The sequence below is a fragment of the Arachis hypogaea genome, chromosome 16 (assembly GCF_003086295.3).
Source record: "Arachis hypogaea cultivar Tifrunner chromosome 16, arahy.Tifrunner.gnm2.J5K5, whole genome shotgun sequence".
In the NCBI taxonomy this organism is placed as follows: domain Eukaryota; kingdom Viridiplantae; phylum Streptophyta; class Magnoliopsida; order Fabales; family Fabaceae; genus Arachis; species Arachis hypogaea.
In genome coordinates, this window is record NC_092051.1 from 62,057,278 (window position 1) to 62,082,472 (window position 25,195).

General features: G+C 39.8%; 1 non-coding gene across 1 annotated transcript; it reads right to left on the reverse strand.

Annotated features, from left to right (window-relative positions):
* Positions 1-15,412: 15,412 nt before the first annotated feature.
* Positions 15,413-15,520, reverse strand: LOC112761895 (small nucleolar RNA R71). The gene has a single exon (XR_003182266.1). It is a non-coding gene; the product is annotated as a small nucleolar RNA R71 (small nucleolar RNA).
* Positions 15,521-25,195: the final 9,675 nt, after the last annotated feature.

Genomic DNA, 25,195 nt, shown 5'->3' on the forward strand with positions numbered 1-25,195 from the left:
GCATGCCAGCCATTAGGTAGTTAGCATTTCATAAACCCTTTCTCATCATGATCTTTGGTCCTTTTTATTTTAAGCATGAGGACATGCTTGGTTTAAGTGTGGGGAGATTTGATAAACCCCAATTCTGTGGTTTATATTGGTGTAAAATTTGGGGTTTTGTCAATATTTCTCACACTTATTCGCAAGAAATGCATGGTTTTGTGTTCACTCCCAATATTGATCCACGATGGGAAAAACATGCTTATTTTGCCTTAAAATTGCCATAATTTTAACCTCTTCTATTGCCATTCGATACCGTGATGTATTTGTTGAGTAATTTCAGGAATTATAGGGTAGGAAATGACCTAGAAGAAAGAAAAAAGTGTTTCGAGAGGTACCTGAAACTGTAGGTCGATCTCGGATGAGATCTTCTATGCTGGTCAGAACCGATTGTGTCCGGTGATGATAAGGGTGACCGGAGCTGGTGCGTCCGACTTGTTTGGACTTGAACATGCTGCTGATCCTCTGTACCGAGGGTGGGGGTACCTGCAAGAGACTCTGATGCTTAAGTTGGCATGGTATTAAATAGGTGTTGTATAGAATCAGAGTATGAGTTATACCTGGGTGTTCCAGTGTATATATAGTGTTGTAGAGTGACCTTTCTAGATAAATAAGTTAGTTATCTTATCTTATCTTTATCTTTGAGTTGAGGTCAGCTTATCTTCAAGGGAACCGCCCTTATCTCTATAGGCTTGGGCGGCCTGTGGATTTGGGTCGTGTTCCTCTATTTGGGCCCTTTATTGGGCTTTCCTGTCGATTTGGCCGACCTCTTTGAGAAGAGGTCGAATAGCCTGACCTGAAGAGGTCGGTCGCTTTGTCGCCAATCATCCCGGGTCGGGTAACTCGACCCAGGGTATGAACAGTGCCCCTGCTTGAGCTCGGTCTTTTTGTTGAGGTCGAGTCTTTGACTTCGGTCCTTCTCTGGCAAAGCCGAACTCAAGCATTTTGCCGATTTCTTCCTTTTGTAGAATCTTTTTGAATGTAGAACATTTTTTCTCTAAAAGCGCGCGCTTTGTATTAGCGCTTTGTCCTGGGGAACGTGCGAGGGTTTAATACCCTAATTAATTAGTATTAATTGCCCCGTTTTTCCTTTGGCTCTTTATTTTGATTTTTGAAACCTCAGAAACGGTTTCTCTTCTTTGCTCTTCCGTAACTTCTTCACCATTTTCCTCCGTTTTTCTCGTTCTCTGTTTTTCACCTACGTTTCTTCTTTTCCTGCGTTGCGGCGTCGCTTGGCGATTCTCGGGACAACTTTCATTTTTTCATCTCCTTCTTTCCTTTGAAGCTTTTCTCTTCTCCAGGTGAGTTCTATTCGTCCTTTCTTTCTCTTTCGCTACTTTGGCTTTTTGTGATTAAGTTGCGATTTTGCTTTGAGGGAAGTTTGGATCTTTCTGCTTTTACTGTGCCTGGTTACTGTCGTAATGCGTGCTCTGAAGTTTTTTCATCCTTTTGTATGAATCTTTTCGCCTTTCCTATTGCTTTAATGTGCTTAGGGCTTCTGCATGTTATTTCTCGTTTGTGCTTTTGATGATAATTTGTTTGATTCTGGAAAAAAGGCTGTGTCTTTGATGATTTCTGTTTGGTATGCTCGGTGTTGGTGCTTGTTCTTTGCTTGATGATTTTCTGCTTGATTTCGAAAAAGTTTGCGCCTTTCCGCTTGGCCATTTCTGATAAACTGCAGAAATAGTGCTTTCTTCTGATAAACTGTATGAGAGTGGACCTTTTGCATTTTCGCTTTCTTTTGTTTTCTTTATGGATTTTATTTTGATGAGTGCTGGGATGTAGGCCGTAGAAAAAACTTGAAAACCTTGCTTGTTTACTGCCTCCAAGGGGATGCCCCAAGACCTTTGTCTTGAGTCTTGGGGTTTTCCCTTTTTGTTTATCTGCCTGTCGAGATGTTTTGCCCTCTGTCCGAGATGTTTTTGAGTAATCCATTCTTCTTTTCTTTTTGTAGGATTTAGTTGACCTCACGTCTTCCCGAAATAACGTTGTCGAAATGCCTTCCCAGGTTCGCGGGTATGGCTGATTGGGTGGACTCCATGGTTCTTATGTGTGTCTCGCTGGTTGATTCTGAATTTTGTACTCAGCTTAGGCAGTTTCACAGTGTCTGTAGTAATTCTGGTGATGAGAAGAACTATGAACTTGTCCCTCCCTTTTCTGACAAGAGTGTCTGCTTTTCGACTCGAGTTGTTGATGGTCGCCCTTTCTTTTATGCTTATGATTTTTTCTTTAGTCAGCTGGGTATCACCCTTCCTTTTACCAAATTCGAAACTGACCTGTTATGGTCTTGTAATGTTGCCCTTCTCAACTTCACCCCAATTCCTGGGGTTTTATTAAATTTTCCAATTGCTGTGCGATGGTTTTGGTATTCCTGCTTCCCAATCTATCTTTTTCTATCTGTTTGTCTTGACTAAGCCCGGTGTGGTAAAAAAGAAGTCGGCCTGGTCTCCTTTTCACCAGGGAAGAAGGTTTTTCATGTTTGACGAGTCGTTCCGTGACTTTAAAAACTACTTTTTCAAGGTCCGAGCTGTTAAAGGAGCTCGGCCCTTTTTCTAGATGAGAATGACGAACCTGCTTTTCCCTTGGAATGGCAAAAAGATGTGAGGGTCTCCAGGTATTCGTGGGAGATGTTGGATGAGGCTGAGCGAGCCTTGTGACTATCTTGGAGGAACACTGGGTCAACCTTCCCATCTTGACACAGAGAAATTTCTAACCAATCCTACTCTTCTTCAAACTGAACTGGGTATCTTGTGTTTCTTTTATGATTTTGTTTATGTTGCTTGTAGCTGTTCTTTCCGACTTATCCGACTTGTAGCTGAGTTTTCTGTTTTATTTGCAGAGCAATGAAGAATAATGAATCCATGAAAGCTTATAAGAGGGTGATAAACCACTATTTTATAGTTTATATTGTGTTTAATTGTGTGGTTTTGTCATGATCCTTACCCACTTATTCATCAATTTAGCATGAATTTAGATTTCCTTCCTAAATTCAGTACATGTTTGAAAATTGCCTCCTAGAGACTTTAATTATTTATTTTTAATTCTCCTTTATTCCATTCGATGCTGTGATCTGTGTGTCAAGTGTTTCAGGCTTTATAGGGCATGAATGAGATGGAGATTGGAGAGGAAGCTAGCAAAAATGGAAGGAACACAAGAATTTGAGGAGATAACCAGCGACAAGTGACGCGGTGGCATGGCTCACGCGACCGCACGAAGGAGCACAAATCGCAGTGACGCGGCTGCATGGTCTGCGCGGCCGTGCGGATTGGAAAGCGCAAGCGACGCGGTAGCGTGGACGACGCGAACGCGTGGAGAGGAAAAAGCGCAAGTGACGCGTCCGCATAGACGACGCGATCGCGTGACATGTGCGATCTGCATAATCTGCAGAATCCGCTGGGGGCGATTTTGGACCTTAATTCGGCCCAGTTTTTGGCCCGGAACAACAGACTAGAGTCAGGAATATGCAGAAACAAAGGGGAGACACTCATTCAGTAGTTAGAGATCTAGTTTTTCACTCTCTTAGGTTTTTATCTCTAGTTTTTAGGATTTTAATTTCAATTGGTCTTAGCATTGGAACATTGAGAAGAGTTATTTCCGCATCAAGACTTCATCATTCTAGTTTGTTCTCTTAACTTGGTTTTAATCTTCCATGTTCTTTGTTATGTTCAATTTTGTCATTCAGATACTTTTATGATTAATTAATGCAAGGATTATTTCTTTTTAATTCAATTTCTTTTCCAATAATCATGTCTTCTTTTAATTCCCTTTCATATGCTATGGATTCTTTATTTACAATGCGTGAGTAGTTTCCTTACTTGATGGGGAGTTGATTAAAAGGAACTCTTGAGTTGGAAGGATTGAAAGAAATTTGTAATTGGGTTAAATGTTGGATTGCTATCCTATCACCGACGCCAATCCCTTTGAACTAAGTGGGTTGCAACTTGTGAACAGATCTGGCATTCCCATTTGTTTGACTTTCCCTTACCTAGTAAGGGATAACCAAACAGAACAACCATTAATTATAAATTAATCTTACAATCACACCATCAATGATAGAGATTCTAACCAATCGATTCCCAGTCAGGGCTCTTATTTATATTATTTAAAATTCCTCAATTTAATTTCCAATTTACCTAGCTCAACTTCTTGGAACATCTGATTAATAAAACAGCACACTTTTCTGCAACTCGTTGGGAGACGACCTGGGACTTAAAACTCCCAGTAATTTTAATTTAAACTTTCTGTGACACATTTCTAAATTGATAGGCAGATTTTTGGTGAGTTAAGAACTATACTTGCAACGCAACCATTTTAATAAATTTTTAATTCACCAGCTTCTGCTTCCCATCAATTTTTGGCGCCGTTGCCGGGGAGTTGCAATAGAGTGCTAATTTTATTAATTAGAATTTATTTATTTGCATCTTATTTAATTTGCTACTATGAGCTGCATGTTTCTTCCGTCAAATGACACGTTCACTTCCTGATACGCGCTTGCTAATATTCGATCCTGAAATTGAAAGAACAATTTCATGAATAAGGCGAGAACAACGTAGGTTAGCCCGCTCTGAGGGCGGATCTGAAAGTGAATTTGAGGAAGAAACCAGCCCCCGTTCTACTGATTTGGTTGTTCTACGTGCAGAAAATATGGCAGCTAGAAGAGTTACCATTCAGGAGGAAGGAGCTCCTGATTTTACAATGCAACCGTTTCAAGCGCATCATCTAGCGGTAGCTACAGATTTTGAAATAAACACCGCACTGCTAAATTTGATGCCCAAGTTTCATGGCCTACCTGCTCAAGAGCCTATCAAGCACTTAAGAGATTTCCAGGCAGCCTGTTCTACTGTCAGGCGTGATGGCACTGATGAAACTTCAATTCTGCTGAAAGCTTTTCCGTTCTCTCTTGAGGGGAAAGTGAGAGAGTGGTACTACACTCAACCTATAGCAAATGTATCCAACTGGGATACACTCAGAAAGGAATTTCTGGAGAAATTCTTTCCACCTGAAATTACTGATAAACTGAGGAAAGATATCTCTACAATTGATCAGGATGACAATGAGACTCTCTTTGAATACTGGGAGCTCTTCAATAATCTTCTGGAAGCATGACCCCACCACATTATCGACAAGATCGTGCTACTCAGCTATGTCACACAAGGAATGAGGCCCCAAGATAAGACCACATTGGGAAGTGCCAGCAATGGGTCTATGAAGAAGTAGAAGACTACTGATGAAGCTTGGCAATTGATCAGTGATTTAGCTAAATCTACTCGGAACCACAGACAAAAGCAAGGCCATTCAAGGGCCGTTGCAGAAGTATCTTCTGGCATAGAGACTGCTGCTCTAAATCGAAGCATCTGTGAAATGACCAACCTACTGAAGCAAATGCAGTTAAATCAACAAGCTCAGCAAACTCAACCGCAGCAAAACCAACAACTAGTCCCACAAAGAATTTGCGGAATTTGTGCTGATTACAGTCATTACACTGATGAATGCCCGCAGCTCCAACAAGAAGACAACATGGTGGCATCCACTCACAACTTCTATGACCGCCACAACCAAGGGTAAAATCAATGGAAATAATAACCATGGATGGCAGGACAATTCAAACCAGAATTGGAGAGACAACAATAATAGGGGAGGCAGAGATAATCAGGGAAATCAGAGGTGGAATAATAACAACAACAGGTAGCAAAATCAACCTTACCGAGCACCTCACCTGAGGCAAAACCAAGGACCACCGAACAATCAGTAGCAAAGCTCTCAATTTACTCATTCTTCTGTATCTTCTAATGAAGATTTATTACAAGCTTTTGAGAAAAAACAACTGGCCATGGAAAATACCATCGTGAACAGTATTAATGCCAGTCTGAATGGTTTCACCTCTACTCTGCAAGCTTTGATGACACAACTTGGTTCAGCACAAAATTCCAGTAACCAATCTTCAAGCACCACTGGAATCCCCTCTCAACCATTACCCAATCCAAAGGGAGGCATTAATGCCATCACCCTGAGGTCTGGAACCACACTGCAGGAGAGGAATCAGAAGGAACCAAGCTCACTAGAATACGCCTCAGCTGAAGAGGTGGTAGAAATCGAAGATGTTGAAGAAGAAGAGGACATACAAGACATAGCTGAAGAAGAGATAGCTCCACCACAGGAAGAAGCACAAAAAGGCGCAGGCACCACAGAAAACACTACCCCCATTCCATTTCCACAACTTGCAAGGAAGCCCAGGAAGCAGCTAGAACTTGATCCTAAAATGGTAGAAATATTCAAAAGGGTTGAGGTAACTGTTCCCCTTTTGATGTTATTCAGCAGGTACCTAAATATGCAAAGTTTCTAAAAGACTTATGTATCCATAAAGACAAAATTAATAAATTGGAAACTATTCCTTTAGGTAGTTCTATATCTGCTTTAATGGGAGGATTACCTGAAAAATGTAGTGATCCAGGTCCTTGCATAGTTAGTTGTACTATTGGTGGTGTAGTAATTTATGATTGCATGTGTGATTTAGGAGCATGTGTCAGTATAATGCCTTTGTCTATATATGATGTTTTAAGGCTCCCTCCCTTAAAAAGGTCGGCAGCTCGTTTTGTGTTAGTAGATAAAAGCATTATTACAGTGGCTGGAGTTGCTGAAGATGTTTTGGTGAACATTAAAGGGCTCACATTTTCCACTGATTTTTATATCTTGGAGATGCCCCATAATGATTCAGATAAGCCATCATCAATCCTACTTGGAAGACCATTCCTGAAGACTTCAAAATTCAAATTGGATGCTTTTTCAGGAACATACTCCTTTGAAATAGATGGCCGCATAGTGATCTTCAATCTGGATGGAGTCATTGACAACCCCCAGAAGATCGTTCTATCTTCCAGTGTGATGTCATAGACGAAAGTGTGGCTGAAGTTCAAAAAGAAGAGTTTGAAGAGAGGCACACCGGACAAGGTCCAACTGTGGGGACCCTCTTAACTGACAATGAGGACACTTTGCCATTTTCACAAGCCCCAGATAATCCAGAGCCTACCCATGATCAGAAGTTAGAATTGAAACCTCTCCCTCCACACCTCAAATATGCTTATCTTGAGGATGAACAGAAGCTTCCGGTTATTATTACAAGGGAACTGACTTCTCAACAAGAAGAGCAGTTACTTGATGTACTGAGGAAGCATAAGAAGGCAATTGGGTGGAGTTTGGCAGACATAGTGGGAATTAACCCTCAAGTATGCGAGCACAGAATATTTTTAGAAGAGGGAGCAAGACCTGTCCGTCAACCACAAAGAAGATTGAATCCCACCATCTTGGAAGTTGTCAAAAAGGAAGTGACCAGACTATTGGAAGCCGGTATCATATATCCCATTTCAGACAGTGAATGGGTAAGCCCAGTACAAGTGGTGCCCAAGAAGTCCGGAGTCACTACAGTGAAGAATGAGCATGGAGAGCTCATAGCAACTAGAGTTCAGAATGCTTGGAGAGTCTGCATTGACTACAGGCGTCTCAACCAAGCTACTTGTAAGGATCACTACCCACTTCCATTCATTGATTAAATGCTGGATTGCCTGTCAGGTAAATCACATTATTGCTTTTTAGATGGTTACACAGGTTATTTCCAGATTTATATAGCTCCTGAGGATCAGGAAAAGACTACTTTTACATGTCCTTTTGGGACTTACGCTTATAAGAGAATGCCCTTTGGCTTGTGCAATGCACCAGCTACTTTCCAAAAATGTATGATGAGTCTTTTCTCTAATCTTATTGAGGATTGTATGGAAGTTTTTATGGACGATTTTAGCGTTTATGGTGATTCTTTTAACCTTTGCTTAGATGGATTATCTAGAGTATTAGATAGATGCGTTAATACAAACCTTGTATTGAATTTCGAAAAATGCCACTTTATGGTAAAGCAAGGGATTGTATTAGGACATGTGGTATCTAATAATGGCATTTCTGTAGACCCAGCAAAGGTGAATGTTATTTCTAGTTTACCTTACCCCTCTTCTGTGAGGGAAGTCCGTTCGTTCCTTGGCCATGCAGGTTTCTACAGGAGATTTATTAAGGACTTTAGTAAGGTGGCACTTCCCTTATCCAGATTACTGCAGAAGGACATTGAGTTCGAGTTCAGTGAGGATTGCAAACAAGCGTTTGATAAGCTGAAGACCGCTCTAACTCAGGCTCCAATTGTGAGAGGACCAGACTGGAGCCAGCCATTTAAAATCATGTGCGATGCTTCCAACCATGCAGTAGGAGCAGCGCTGGCTCAGCGTGAAGGTAAGGACCCTTTTGTTATTGCCTATGCATCTAAGACTTTAGACACTGCCTAGTCTAATTATACTACTACTGAGAAAGAGTTACTTGCTATTGTTTTCGCTCTAGATAAATTCTGAGCTTATTTACTTGGTACTAGAGTAGTAGTGTATTCGGACCATGCAGCTCTAAAGTATCTATTAGCTAAAAAGGAATCCAAACCAAGACTTATACGTTGGATACTACTGTTACAAGAATTTGATTTAGAAATAAAGGATAGGAGTGGCAATCAAAATTTAGTAGCAGACCACTTGAGTCGCCTTGAACATATTAAGGATGATTCTACTCCTATAGATGAAAATTTTCCTTTTGACAACCTGCAAGCAGTATCTAAGGTAGTCCCTTGGTATGCACCTATTGCTAATTATTTAGTTAGCCGCACATTTCCTCCATATTTCTCTAAACATCAAAGAGACAAGCTGAAAAGCGAGTCTAAATATTATATATGGGATGACCCATATTTATAGAGATGTGGTGCTGACCAGATAATTAGATGTTGTGTACCTCAATCAAAATTCCAGTCTATTTTAGAGGCCTGTCACTCATCTGAGAGTGGAGGACACTTTGGCCCTCAAAGAACAGCTAGAAAGATCTTAGACTGTGGATTCTGGTGGCCTACTCTTTTTAGAGATGCTGCTGAGTTTTGTAAATCTTGTCACCCATGCCAGAAATTTGGTAACATATCCAAGAGGGATGAGATGCCTCAACAATATATGCTTTTTTGTGAAATTTTTGATATATGGGGCATTGACTTCATGGGTCCATTTCCAAATTCTAGTGGATATTTTTATATATTGTTAGCTGTGGATTATGTTTCCAAATGGGTGGAAGCAATTCCTACCCGCACTGATGATGCTAACACTGTTGTTTCCTTTGTGAGAAACCATATTATATGCCGCTTTGGATCACCACGAGCGATCGTGAGCGATCAAGGCACCCATTTTTGTAACAGGAGACTAACAGGATTGATGAAGAAGCATGGGATAATCCATAAAATTGCAACAGCTTACCATCCCCAAACCAATGGGCAAGCCGAGGTGTCAAACAGAGAAATTAAGCATATCTTGCAGAAGATAGTAAAGCCTCATAGAAAAGACTGGAGCACCAGACTACAAGATGCACTGTGGGCATATAGAACAGCATAAAAGACACCCATTGGGATGAGTCCCTTCCGCTTGGTTTATGGAAAAGCTTGCCATCTCCCAGTTGAAATAGAACACAGAGCCTTCTGGGCAGTTAAGGAGTGCAACATGGGAATTGAGAATGCTGGAGCTGAAAGAAAGTTGCAACTGCAGGAACTGGAGAACCTTCGCTTGGAAGCTTATGAGAATTCCAGAATATACAAGGAAAAGATGAAAGCTGTGCACGATCAAAACATCAAGAAGAGAGAGTTCCAACCTGGAGATTTCGTTCTCCTTTACAAATCTCGACTGAGGCTCATGCCCGGTAAGTTGAGATCAAAATGGGAAGGTCCATACAGAATAGAGAAGGCTGAACCGTACGGAGTTTATCACCTAAGCCATCCTTCAAGCTCTGAACTTATTAAGGTTAATGGACAACATCTGAAGCTGTACCATGGTGAAAAGGTGCAGAAAAATAAGGAGCTTGAGATCTTCCGCTTGGAAGATCCCCACATCGCAGCAGATTGAGCTATTGGAGCGTCCAACTTACGGACGTAAAACCAAAGTGCTTGGTGGGAGACAACCCACCGCGGTATGATCGTTCTTTTCTTCACTTTTAGTTTTTCTTCTTTAAATAACTCTTCTCTTTATTCGTACTTTCGTGCTCTTTCATATGCATGTCTTTATCTTTCTTTAAAAAAATAAAATAAAATAAAATAAATAATAAATATTTCACCGCGCGACGCGATCGCACCAGCGACGCGTCCGCGTGGTAGGAGGAGTACAGAAAAATAAAAATGAACAGAAAGTTACGCAGGAGGAGCGCTGGAGTCGTGCCAATGGCACAAATTGACCCACGCGACCGCGTCACCGACGCGACCGCGTCGCATAGAAATCATGGCCTCCCACGCGACCGCGTGCCCTGCATTTTCGACGTAAAAGGGTGCACAATGCTATATTGTGCGAAAGTGGCGCTGGATTGGTGCTGGAAGCAGAATCCTTGTCACGCGACCGCGTCAACGACGCGGCCGCGTGATTATTCTCTTACGCACACTCACGCGATCGCATGACCCACGCGATCACGTCACCCAATTTTGGCAATTAAAATAAATCAAACAGGGAGTTGTGCTGGAGCGAGGCTGCACTCGCGCCAGCAGCGCAACATAGGTCACGCGACCGCGTAACCGACGTTATCGCGTCCCCTTCCCTGACGCGTGCCCCAGGCCGCCGCGTCGCATGCGCCGCACAGCTAAACCTCAATTTCCAAATTATCTTATCTTTCTTTCCTCCAAATCCTAATTTTTTCTTTTCCCTCCTTCTTTCTTCTTTCCCCCTTCCCCTTCTACCTCACCTTTTACTCTCTATCTCTCTCCCCACCATTAACAAGCTCTTACCTTCTTCTTCCTTCTTCTCTTTTCTATCATTCTTATTATATTATGTATATATTATTATATTCTTTTTCTTTTCTTTTTCTTTTCAAACTTTTATTTTTCTTTATTCTTCTTTCCCCTTTTTACATGGTGTTAGAAATTTTTTGAGTCATTATCCCTCATTATATGCTTGTGACTTGTTACAATTTAATTGACGATTATTACTTTTAAGGGATTGCTTACATGTTCAATTTCATACTTTTTATATCTTGTTTAACATGCATGCCATGTGTTTGTGAAAATGCCCATATAGCATTATGCACTTCTCTATGTTACTATACTATTCAATGCTTGCTTTTCACAACTTTCCCTTATTATTTTATTAATTGAATTCAATTGTCAATACAAACGTGATGGTTTGTTACGAAGTAATGCTTGGTCAACGCTACTCATGCCTTTGGCTGCATGCCAATAAACCTCTTGCATTCCATTGTCCTACATGCATGATGAGCGAATAATTTATACGCTTTTTGACATTGTTTTTAGTATGTTTTTAGTAGGATCTAGTTACTTTTAGGGATGTTTTTAATAGATTTTGTGTTAAATTCACATTTCTGGACTTTACTATGAGTTTGTGTGTTTTTCTGTGATTTCAGGTATTTTCTGGCTGAAATTGAGGGACTTGAGCATAAATCAGATTCAGAGGTTGAAAAAGGACTGCTGATGCTGTTGGATTCTGACCTCCCTGCACTCAAAGTGGATTTTCTGGAGCTACAGAACTCGACATGGCGCGCTTCTAATTGCGTTGGAAAGTAGACATCCAGGGCTTTCCAGCAATATATAATAGTCCATACTTTGGCCAAGAATTGACGACGTAAACTGGCGTTCAACGCCAGCTTTCTACCCAAATCTGGGGTCCAGCGCCAGAAAAGGATCCAAAACTAGAGTTGAACGCCCAAACTGGCACAAAAACTGGCGTTCAACTCCACAAATGGCCTCTGCACGTGCAACACTTAAGCTCAGCCCAAACACACACCAAGTGGGTCCCAGAAGTGGATTTATACATCAAATACTTACTCATGTAAACCCTAATAGCTAGTTTATTATAAATAGGACCTCTTACTATTGTATTAGGCATCTTTGGATTACCTTATGATCCTTTGATCACGTTTTGGGGGCTGGCCATCTCGGCTATGCCTGGACCTTCACTTATGTATTTTCAAACGGTAGAGTTTCTACACTCCATAGATTAAGGTGTGGAGCTCTGCTGTTCCTCAAAGATTAATGCAAAGTACTTCTGTTTTCTATTCAATTCATCTTATTTCACTTCTAAGATATCCATTCGCACCCAAGAACGTGATGAAGGTGATGATTATGTGTGACGCTCATCATCCTTCTCCCTTATGAACGCGTGCCTGACAAACACTTCAGTTCTACATGAATTAAGCTAGAATGAGTATCTCTTAGATCTCCTAACCAGAATCTTCGTGGCGTAAGCTAGAATGATGGCGGCATTCAAGAGAATCCGGAAGGTCTAAACCTTGTCTGTGGTATTCCGAGTAGGATTCAATGATTGAATGACTGTGACGAGCTCCTAACTCGCGATTGCAGGGCGTTAGTGACAGACGCAAAAGGATAGTAAATCCTATTCCAGCATGATCGAGAACCGACAGATGAATAGCCGTGCCGTGACAGGGTGCGTGAGCATATTATTCACTGAGAGGATAAGATGAAGCCATTGACAAGGGTGATGCCTCCAGACGATTAGCCGTGCCGTGACAGGGCATTGGATCATTTTCCCGAGAGATGACCGAAAGTAGCCATTGACAGTGGTGATGTATCACATAAAGCCAGCCATGGAAAGGAGTAAGACTGATTGGATGAAGATAGCAGGAAAGCAGAGGTTCAGAGGAACGAAAAGCATCTCCATTCGCTTATCTGAAATTCCTACCAATGAATTACATAAGTATCTCTATCCCTATTTTATTATATAATATTCGAAAACACCATTATCAATTTATATCAGCCTGACTGAGATTTGCAAGGTGACCATAGCTTGCTTCATACCAACAATCTCCGTGGGATTCGATCTTTACTCACGTAAGGTATTACTTGGACGACCCAGTGCACTTGCTGGTTAGTTGTATCGAGGTTGTGACAAATTATGAATGTGTAATCACAATTTCGTGCACCAAGTTTTTGGCGCCGTTGCCGAGGATTGTTTGAGTTTGGACAACTGACGGTTCATCTTGTTGCTCAGATTAGGTAATTTTCTTTTTGTTTTGTTTTCAAAAATTTTTCAAAAAGCTTTCAAAAATTTTTCTTTTGTTTTCGAAAAAAAAAATAATAAAAATAATGTTTTCAAAAATAAATTATTCTATGGCTTCAAGATTTTTAAGAATGAATTCTAGTGTTTCATGAAACATGTTGAATCCTATCTGGCTGTAAAGCCATACCCAAACTGCTTTGGGATTGGTATTCAACTAATCACTCCAGTCCATGTAATTATATGCTAAAGCTTGGCTGGCTATTAAGCCATGCCTGACCCTTTGATTGGACCTTTAGAGCATAAGATTCCTGGAATTCATATTAAAAATTTTGGAATCCTTATTTTTCTTTTTCAAAATAATTTTTCGAAAAATATAAAATAAAAATCCAAAAAAATTTAGAAAATCACAAAAATCAAAAATATTTCATGTTTCTTGTTTGAGTCTTGAGTCATATCATAAGTTTGGTGTCACTTGCATATGCATCTTGCATTTTTTCGAAAATATCATGCATTCATAGTGTTCTTCATGATCTTCAAGTTGTTCTTGGTAAGTCTTCTTGTTTGATCTTGATGATTTTTTATTTTGTGTCTTTTCATGTTTATCATATGCATTCTTGAATTCTTAGTGCGTAAGCATTAAAGAATTCTAAGTTTGGTGTCTTGCATGTTTTCTTTGCATTAAAAGTTTTTCAAAATTGTGTCTATGATGTTCATCTTGGCATTCAAAGTGTTCTTGGTGTTCATCTTGACATTCATAGCATTCTTGCATGCATCACATGTTTTGATCTAAAAATTTCATGCATTGCATAATTTTCATGTTTTTCATAAAAGTTTCAAAAATAAAAAAAAAATATCTTTCCATTTTTCTCTCATCAAATTCGAAAATTTGAGTTGACTTTTTCAAAAATTTTTAAAAATCAAGTTGTTTCTTATGAGTCAAATCAAATTTTCAAATTGAAAATCTTATCTTTTTCAAAATCTTTTTCAAAAATCAAATCTTTTTCAAAATTCTTAGTTATTTTCGAAAATTCCAAAAATATTTTTCTTATTTTTTATACCAAATTTTCGAAAATAACATAATCAATTAATGTTTTGATTCAAAAATTTGAAGTTTGTTACTTGCTTGTTAAGAAAGATTCAAACTTTAAGTTCTAGAATCATATCTTGTGATTTCTTATGAATCAAGTCATTAATTGTGATTTTAAAGATCAAATCTTTTTCAAAAACTAATTTCTATCATATCTTTTCAAAAAAATATCTTCTTATCTTATCTTTTTCAAAATTTGATTTCAAAATATCTTCTCTAACTTCCCAACTTCTTATCTTTTCAAATTTGTTTCAACTAACTAACTAACTTTTTGTTTGTTTCTTAACTTTTTCAAAACTACCTAACTAACTCTCTCTCTCTAATTTTCGAAAATATCTTCCCTCTTTTTCAAAAATTTCTTTTTTATTAACTAATTATTTTTATTTTTTATTTAAAAAAAAATTTTCGAAAAAAAAATACTAACCTTTTTCAAAAACTATTTTCAAAAATCACTAACTCTTTTTCAAAAATTGTTTTCGAAAATTCACTTCCCCCTCTCATCTTCTTCTATTTGTTTATTGATATACTAACATCTTTCCTTCAACTGTCCAAAAATCCGAACCCCCTCTCTCTCTGAGTTCAGATTTTCTTCCTTTCTTTTCTTCTACTAACACAAGGATCCCTATACTGTGGTATGAAGGATCCATATTATTATTACTATTTTTTCTGTGCCATCTTCTTTGTCATATGAGCAGGAGCAAGGACAAGAACATTCTTGTTAAAGCAGATCCAGAACCTAAAAGGACTCTGAAGAAAAAATTAAGAGAAGCTAAAATACAACAATCCAGAGATAACCTTTCAGAAATTTTCGCACAGGAAAAGGAGATGGCAGCCGAAAATAATAATAATATAAGGAAGATGCTTGGTGACTTCACTGCACCTAATTCCAATTTACATGGAAGAAGCATCTCCATTCCTGCCATTGGAGCAAACAACTTTGAGCTGAAACCTCAATTAGTTTCTCTGATGTAGCAGAACTGCAAGTTTCATGGACTTCCATCTGAAGATCCCTTTCAGTTCTTAACTGAATTCTTGCAGATATGTGATACTGTTAAGACTAATGGAGTAGATCATGAAGTCTACAGGCTCATGCTTTTCCCTTTTGCTGTAAGAGATAGAGCTAGATTATGGTTGGATTCTCAACCCAAAAGACAGCCTGAACTCTTGGGATAAGCTGGTCACGGCTTTCTTAGCCAAGTACTTTCCTCCTCAAAAGCTGAGCAAGCTTAGAGCTGATGTTCAAACCTTCAGACAGAAAGAAGGTGAATCTCTCTATGAAGCTTGGGAAAGATACAAACAGTTGACCAAAAAGTGTCCTTCTGACATGCTTTCAGAATGGACCATCCTGGATATATTTTATGATGGTCTGTCTGAGTTATCTAAGATGTCATTGGATACTTCTGTAGGTAGATCCATTCACCTAAAGAAAACGCCTGCAGAAGCTCAAGAACTCATTGACATGGTTGCTAATAACCAGTTCATGTACACTTCTGAAAGGAATCCTGTGAGTAATGGGACGCCTATGAAGAAGGGAGTTCTTGAAGTTGATACTCTGAATCCATATTGGCTCAGAATAAAATATTGACTCAGCAAGTCAATATGATTTTTCAGAGTCTGAATGGAATGCAAGCTGCATCCAACAGTACTCAAGAGGCTTCTCTTGAAGAAGAAGCTTATGATCCTGAGAACCCTGCAATAGCAGAGGTGAACTACTTAGGTGAACCTTATGGAAACACCTATAACTCATCATGGAGAAATCATCCAAATTTCTCATGGAAGGATCAAAAGCCTCAACAAGGCTTTAACAATGGTGGAAGAAACAGGTTTAACAACAGCAAGCCTTTTCCATCATCAACTCAGTAACAGACATAGAACTCTGAACAAAATGCTTCTAATTTAGCAAATCTAGTCTCTGATCTATCTAAAGCCACTGTAAGTTTCATGAATGAAACAAGGTCTTCCATTAGAAATCTGGAAGCACAAGTGGGCCAGCTGAGTAAAAGGATCACTGAAATCCCTCCTAGTACTCTCCCAAGCAATACAGAAGAGAATCCAAAAGGAGAATGCAAGGCCATTGACATAAGCGCCATGGCCGAACCTGTGAGGAGAGGAGAGGACGTGAACCCAAGGAGGAAGACCTCCTGGGACGTCCAGTGGTCAATAAGGAGCTTCCCTCTGAGGAACCAAAGGACTCTGGGGCCCATCTAGAGACCATAGAGATCCCATTAAACTTCCTTATGCCCTTCATGAGCTCTGATGAGTATTCCTCTTCTGAAGAGAATGAGGATGTTACTGAAGAGCAAACTGCCAATTTTCTTGGTGCAATCACGAAGCTAAATGCCAAATTATTTGGCATTGATACTTGGGAAGTTGAACCTCCCTTGTTCATCAATGAACTAAGTGATCTGGATCAACTGACATTGCCTCAGAAGAGACAGGATCCTGGAAAGTTCATAATACCCTGTACCATAGGCACCATGATCTTTAAGGCTCTGTGTGACCTTGGTTCAGGAATAAACCTCATGCCCCTCTCTGTAATAGAGAAACTGGGAATCTATGGGGTGTAAGCTGCTAAAATCTCATTAGAGATGGCAGACAGCTCAAGAAAACATGCTTATGGACAAGTAAAGGACATGTTAGTAAAGGTTGAAGGCCTTTACATCCCTGCTGATTTCATAGTCCTGGATACTGGAAAGGAAGAGGATGAATCCATCATCCTAGGAAGACCTTTCCTGGCCACAGCAAGAGCTGTGATTGATGTTGACAGAGGTGAAATATTCCTTCAATGGAATGAGAACTCCCTTGTGTTTAAAACTCAAGGATCTCCCTCTGCAACCATGGAGAGGAAGCAGAAAAAGCTTCTCTCCAAGCAGAGTCAACTAGAGCCCCCACAGTCAAACTCTAAGTTTGGTGTTGGGAGGCCACAACCAAACTCTAAGTTTGGTGTTGAACTCCCATATCCAAACTCTAAGTTTGGTGTTGGAGAGTCTCAACAAAGCTCTGCACATCTATGAGGCTCCATGAGAGCCCACTGTCAAGCTATTGACATTAAAGAAGCGCTTGTTGGGAGGCAACCCAATGTTTATTTATCTAACTATATTTTTCTTAGTTATGTGTCTTTATAGGTTCATGATCATGAGGAGTCACAAAATAAATATAAAAATTGAAAAACGGAATCAAAAACAGCAGAAGAAAAGTCACACCCTGGAGGAGCATCTGTCTGGCGTTCAAACGCCAGAACAGAGCATAGTTCTGGCGCTGAACGCCCAGAATGGGAGCATCCTGGCGCTGAACGCCCAGAACAAGCATGGTTCTGGCGTTCAACGCCAGAAATGGCAGCAAAGGGGCGTTGAACGCCCAAAATGGGCACCAACCTGGCGCTGAACGCCCAGAGTTGTGTGCAAGGGCATTTTACATGCCTAAATTGGTGCAGGGATGTAAATGCCTTGACACCTCAGGATCTGTGGACCCCACAGGATCATCTCAGGATCTGTGGACCCCACAGGATCCCTACCTACCTCATCATCTCTCTTTCCATTCATGATCATCCCTTCTTTTTTCCATTTACCACTCACATCCATACACTCACTACCTTCAAAAATTCAACATCTCTCTCCCACCCAATCCCACCCATATGGCCGAATACACACTCCCATCCATCTCCTCCATATCTTCTTCTTATTCTTCTACTCTTTCTTCTTTTGCTCGAGGGCGAGCAACATTCTAAGTTTGGTGTGGTAAAAGCATAGCTTTTTTGTTTTTTTTTCATAACCATTGATGGCACCTAAGGCCAGAGAAACCTCTAGAAAGAGGAAAGGGAAGACAAAAGCTTCCATCAAGGGTCTATAGCTCAGTGGTAGAACATTTGACTGCAAATCAAGAGATCCCTGAGATACCTCAAGGGATACATTTTCTTCCACACAATTATTGGAAGCAACTAAGGGTGGAACATCAAGAGCACTCCATCATCCTTCATGAAATCAGAGAAGATCTAAAAGCACCGAAAGAGGAGCAACAAAGGCAAGGAAGAGACATAGAAGAGCTCAAGGACATCATTGATTCCTCAAGAAGGAAATGCCACCATCACTAAGGTGGATTCATTCCTTGTTCTTAATTCTTCTGCTTTTCGTTTTCTATGTTATGTGCTTATCTATGTTTGTGTCTTCATTACATGATCATTAGTAGTTAGTAACTTTGTCTTAAAGTTATAAATGTCCTATGAATCCATCACCTCTCTTAAATGAAAAATGTTTTAATTCAAAAGAACAAGAAGTACATGAGTTTCGAATTTATCCTTGAACTTAGTTTAATTATATTGATGTGGTGACAATGCTTCTTGTTTTCTGAATGTATGCTTGAACAGTGCATATGTCTTTTGAAGTTGTTGTTTAAGAATGTTAAATATGTTGGCTCTTGAAAGAATGATGACTAGGAGACATGTTATTTGATAATCTGAAAAATCATAAAAATGATTCTTGAAGCAAGAAAAAGCAGCAAAGAACAAAGCTTGCAGAAAAAAAAAAGGCGAAAAAAATAGAAAAACCAAGAGGCAAGAGCAAAAAGCCAATAACCCTTAAAACCAAAAGGCAAGGGAAATTAAAAAGGATCCCAAGGCTTTGAGCATCAGTGGATAGGAGGGCCTAAAGGAATAAAATCCTGGTCTAAGCGGCTAAACCAAGCTGTCCCTAACCATGTGCTTGTGGCGTGTAGGTGTCAAGTGAAAACTTGAGACTGAGCGGTTAAAGTCAAGGTCCAAAGCAAAAAAAAAAAAAAAAGAAGAGTGTGCTTAAGAACCCTGGACACCTCTAATTGGATACTTTAGCAAAGCTGAGTCACAATCTGAAAAGGTTCACCCAATTATGCGTCTGTGACATTCATGTATCCGGTGGTAATACTGGAAAACAAAATGGTTAGGGCCACGGCCAAGACTCATAAAGAAGCTGTGTTCAAGAATCATCATACTGAACTAAGAAAGTCAATAACACTATTTGAAATCTGAAGTTCCTATAGATGCCAATCATTCTGAACCTCAATGGATAAAGTGAGATGCTAAAACTATTCAAGAGGCAAAAAGCTATAAGTCCCGCTCATATGATTGAAGCTCTGTTTCATTGATAGTTTGGAATTTATATTATATTCTATTCTTTTTATCCTATTTTGATTTTCAGTTGCTTGGGGACAAGCAACAATTTAAGTTTGGTGTTGTGATGAGCGGATAATTTATACGCTTTTTGACATTGTTTTTAGTATGTTTTTAGTAGGATCTAGTTACTTTTAGGGATATTTTTAATAGATTTTGTGTTAAATTCACATTTCTGGACTTTACTATGAGTTTGTGTGTTTTTCTGTGATTTCAGGTATTTTCTGGCTGAAATTGAGGGACTTGAGCATAAATCAGATTCAGAGGTTGAAAAAGGACTGCTGATGCTGTTGGATTCTGACCTCCCTGCACTCAAAGTGGATTTTCTGGAGCTACAGAACTTGAAATGGCGCGCTTCCAATTGCGTTGGAAAGTAGACATCCAGGGCTTTCCAGAAATATATAATAGTCCATACTTTAGCCAAGAATTGATGACGTAAACTGGCGTTCAACGCCAGCTTTCTACCCAAATCTGGCGTCCAGCGCCAGAAAAGGATCCAAAACTAGAGTTGAACGCCCAAACTGGCACAAAAACTGGCGTTCAACTCCACAAATGGCCTCTGCACGTGCAACACTTAAGCTCAGCCCAAACACACACCAAGTGGGCCCCAGAAGTGGATTTATACATCAAATACTTACTCATGTAAACCCTAATAGCTAGTTTATTATAAATAGGACCTCTTACTATTGTATTAGGCATCTTTGGATTACCTTATGATCCTTTGATCACATTTTGGGGGCTGGCCATCTCGGCTATGCCTGGACCTTCACTTATGTATTTTCAAACGGTAGAGTTTCTACACTCCATAGATTAAGGTGTGGAGCTCTGCTGTTCCTCAAAGATTAATGCAAAGTACTTCTATTTTCTATTCAATTCATCTTATTTCGCTTCTAAGATATCCATTCGCACCCAAGAACGTGATGAAGGTGATGATTATGTGTGACGCTCATCATCCTTCTCCCTTATGAACGCGTGCCTGACAAACACTTCAGTTCTACATGAATTAAGCTAGAATGAGTATCTCTTAGATCTCCTAACCAGAATCTTCGTGGCGTAAGCTAGAATGATGGCGGCATTCAAGAGAATCCGGAAGGTCTAAACCTTGTCTGTGGTATTCCGAGTAGGATTCAATGATTGAATGACTGTGACGAGCTCCTAACTCGCAATTGCAGGGCGTTAGTGACAGACGCAAAAGGATAGTAAATCCTATTCCAGCATGATCGAGAACCGACAGATGAATAGCCGTGCCGTGACAGGGTGCGTGAGCATATTATTCACTGAGAGGATAAGATGAAGCCATTGACAAGGGTGATGCCTCCAGACGATTAGACGTGCCGTGACAGGGCATTGGATCATTTTCCCGAGAGATGACCGAAAGTAGCCATTGACAGTGGTGATGTATCACATAAAGCCAGCCATGGAAAGGAGTAAGACTGATTGGATGAAGATAGCAGGAAAGCAGAGGTTCAGAGGAACGAAAAGCATCTCCATTCGCTTATCTGAAATTCCTACCAATGAATTACATAAGTATCTCTATCCCTATTTTATTATATAATATTCGAAAACACCATTATCACTTCATATCTGCCTGACTGAGATTTACAAGGTGACCATAGCTTGCTTCATACCAACAATCTCCGTGGGATTCGACCCTTACTCACGTAAGGTATTACTTGGACGACCCAGTGCACTTGCTGGTTAGTTGTATCGAAGTTGTGACAATCATGAATTAAGATCAGAGCACCAAGCTTTGGAGCCATTACCAGGATTTGTTCGAGCCTGGAGATCACAATTTCGTGCACCAATGCACTTGCTATATTGCCAGTGATGAGCTTTTCACATGTAATCCGGACCATGTGTTAATGCCATTTATCTTTATTGTGCATTGACTATCACTTACAATACCCTCTTCCTTGCTCTATCTCTTTGAATTTAAATTCCTTTCTCTTCCCTTCTTTCAGGATGGCCACCAAGAAAGGAAAAGAGAAAGCTACTCCCAAACCACCAGCAAGAAGAGGAACTAAAAGAGCATTAGTGGCAGAGCCTTCTTCAACCGCAGTCAAGCCCTCAACAAAAAGAGTTAAGAGGATAAATAAAGGTTGACGACAAGGAGAAAGCCTTTCCAGCAAAGGACGCTGCGCGATTTTCCAATCGCTACTGTGAGCAGATGTTCCCCATCCTGGCAGAAAGGAACTATAACAATGAATACCTTCTTATCCTCCCGTCCAATATTGCCGCCTTTGTTGAGCCGCAAATTGAGTGAAGACAATGGGGTTTCCTACGGAGACAGCCAAGGCAGGTCAATCTCTCTTGGGTAGTTGAGTTCTACTCCAACTTCTACACACCGACCCTGCAGTCTGTTTATGTCCGGCAGAAGCAAGTCCCCATCACAGAAGAGGCCATTCAGCAAGTTCTGAGTCTTCCCCCTATTCCAGCAAGAATGGACGCTTTTCAAGAAGCCACCCTTCAGCGCCAGAGATACCAATTTGACTGGGACTCCGTTCTCGGAGTCATTGCATTACCTGGCAGCTGTTGGATCTAAGGATACCACCGTACCCGCCCTAAGGAAATCTTGGCTTCCGTACTTACCTTGGAGGCTCGCGTATGGGCACAGATCATGTCCCATTACGTCTTTCCGAGCACTCATGAGTCCTCTTTCACTGCAGACATGGCTGTTCTACTATGGTGCATCCTTACAGACCAACCTCTGAATCTCTCAAGACATATCCGGAATGCTATGGAACACGTACAAATTGCGGGCAACTTACCTTTCCCCGCCTTGGTCTCAGATCTTGTCTCAGCAGCCGGAGTCTCCTACAGAGTTGGGGACACCAAAGCCATGCTTCCACGGGATGATCAATATGTCCCTAACGGGAAATATCTCAGACTTTCAGTAGCCATTACAAACTAGCCTACTGAGCTAGTTGAAGATAATCCTTCTTCAACACCACAAGCATCTACAACTGAGAAATTGCTCTAGCAGATAATCGAACGGTTGGATCGGCAAGAACAGAAAGCAAAGCTGAGAGAGCGCCGTAACGAGCGCCGATTCAAACACCTCAAGGAGCTACTCAAGGGACGCTTCAGAGACTCAGGCACCCCGGACTCCACTTCCTTTACTAGCACTGGGAGCCATGACGGTCCCGACTGTGGAGATACTTCTACCAGCCCACCCCTGTTCCTGACAGATGGCACCGAGGACGGTGTAAAGCCTTAAGTGTGGGGAGGTCGGTCAGTACCTGACTTCCAGAGGTAAATTCTCTTCTTTGGCACCAATAATTAGGATATTTTAGTTAGATTTTCTTTCTTTTATAGAATATAATAAACTGCATAGGTTAGAATAGTTGCATGCATGTTCTACTTGATTGAAAAGACAATAAGTTTCTTTTAAAAATCTATCTTTGGAATAAAATTTCACTAATTTTTCAAAAATTTTTTTTATGATAAATCTGCTTGAGTTGTATTTGGAATATGATGTTTGAGCCAAAGAACACACAACCTGTGAAAGATTTGAGCCTTTATGTATGGTTACATCATTTAAACATAATTATTTTATTCTTGTGTGTTTACTTCTCTATGATTGTAATCTATATTTTGTTTTATCTTATATGTCCAATATTTATTATATTTACATGCTTGCACATGATTGAGGCCATTATTTGTTTAAACTCACTCATCCAAATCAAGCCTACCCTTCTCAATTACCTTTGTTAACCACTTTGAGCCTTCAATTCCCATTTGTTCGATATTTTACCACATTACTAACCTTAAGCTAAAAAACAATTATATGTCCCAAATTGAATCTTTGGTTAGCTTAAGATAGAATTGTGTGTGCTAGTTAAGTATGGGAAATTGTGGTCATGAAAATTTAAAGGGAATTTGGATACCTACTCATGTGAAAATATAAGAATAAAAAAAAATTCTATGTGCATTGATAAGCTTTATTTGTTCAAAAAAAAAATCAATAAATAAGGGGACAAAATTACCCCAATGTTAAATTCATAATTCAAAGATCAATGCACATAGGATAGAATTAAAATACAAAGTTGAAACATGAGTATGTGTTTAAAAAGGGAATTATGGGTAGCTAGGCATGAATTTAAAAGTATATAGAATATATGTATGTTGGGTGAGAGCTTAGGTTAATTAAAGATTCAATTTACAAAGCTCACTTAGCCATATGTATACCCTTATCTGCACCTTGGCCCCATTACAACCCTGAAAAGACCTCATGATGTTTGCATTGGTATATTAACTGTTGTTGATTGGTTAGGAGAAGAACAAAAGTTAGAAAACATGACTGGAGAAGAATAGAGTGATTACCCTATACACTAGAGATTAGAGCGTACATACATTATCAGTGAGGGTTCAATGCTTAAAATTTCATGTTTCCTGCTTTCATAAGCTATCTTCTTGCACTTTTATCGGTTTTATTGTATAATGATAGAATTAGTGGAATATGAGTTGTAATTGTTTTGAAGGGCTTATTTACTTTTAATCAAGTGGACAATAATCATATAGTTGCATTTATTTATATATGTAGGATTGCATTGCATTTCATGAGTTTCTGCATGTTCATACTTATTTCCTTGTCTCCTTCAATTTAGCATGAGGACATGCTAATGTTTAAGTGTGGGGAGGTTGATAAACCACTATTTTATAGTTTATATTGTGTTTAATTGTGTGGTTTTGTCATGATCCTTACCCACTTATTCATCAATTTAGCATGCATTTAGATTTCCTTCCTAAATTCAGTACATGTTTGAAAATTGCCTCCTAGAGACTTTAATTATTTATTTTTAATTCTCTTTTATTCCATTCGATGCCGTGATCTGTGTGTCAAGTGTTTCAGGCTTTATAGGGCATGAATGAGATGGAGATTGGAGAGGAAGCTAGCAAAAATAGAAGGAACACAAGAATTTGAAGAGATAACCAGCGAGAAGTGACGCGGTTGCATGGCTCACGCGACCGCGCGAAGGAGCACAAATCGCAGTGACGCGGCCGCATAGTCTGCGCAGCCGCGCAGATTGGAAAGCGCAAGCGACGCGGTAGCGTGGACGACGCGAATGCGTGGAGAGGAAAAACCGCAAGCGACGCGTCCGCATGGACGACGCGATCGCGTGACATGTGCAATCTGCATAATCTGCAGAATCCACTGGGGGCGATTTTGGACCTTAATTCGGCCCAGTTTTCGGCCCGGAACAACAGACTAGAGTCAAGGAATATGCAGAAACAAAGGGGAGACACTCATTCAGTAGTTAGAGATCTAGTTTTTCTCTCTAGTTTTTAGGATTTTAATTTTCAATTGGTCTTAGCATTGGAACATTGAGAAGAGTTATTTCCGCATCAAGACTTCATCATTCTAGTTTGTTCTCTTAACTTGGTTTTAATCTTCCATGTTCTTTGTTATGTTCAATTTTGTCTTTCAGATACTTTTATGATTAATTAATGCAAGGATTATTTCTTTTTAATTCAATTTCTATTCCAATAATCATGTCTTCTTTTAATTCCCTTTCATATGCTATGGATTCTTTATTTACAATGCGTGAGTAGTTTCCTTACTTGATGGGGAGTTGATTAAAAGGAACTCTTGAGTTGGAAGGATTGAAAGAAAATTTGTAATTGGGTTAAATGTTGGATTGCTATCCTGTCACCGACGCCAATCCCTTTGAACTAAGTGGGTTGCAACTTGTGAACAGATCTGGCATTCCCATTCGTTTGACTTTCCCTTACCTAGTAAGGGATAACCAAACAGAACAACCATTAATTATAAATTAATCTTACAATCACACCATCAATGATAGAGATTCTAACCAATCGATTCCCAGTCAGGGCTTTTATTTATATTATTTAAAATTCCTCAAT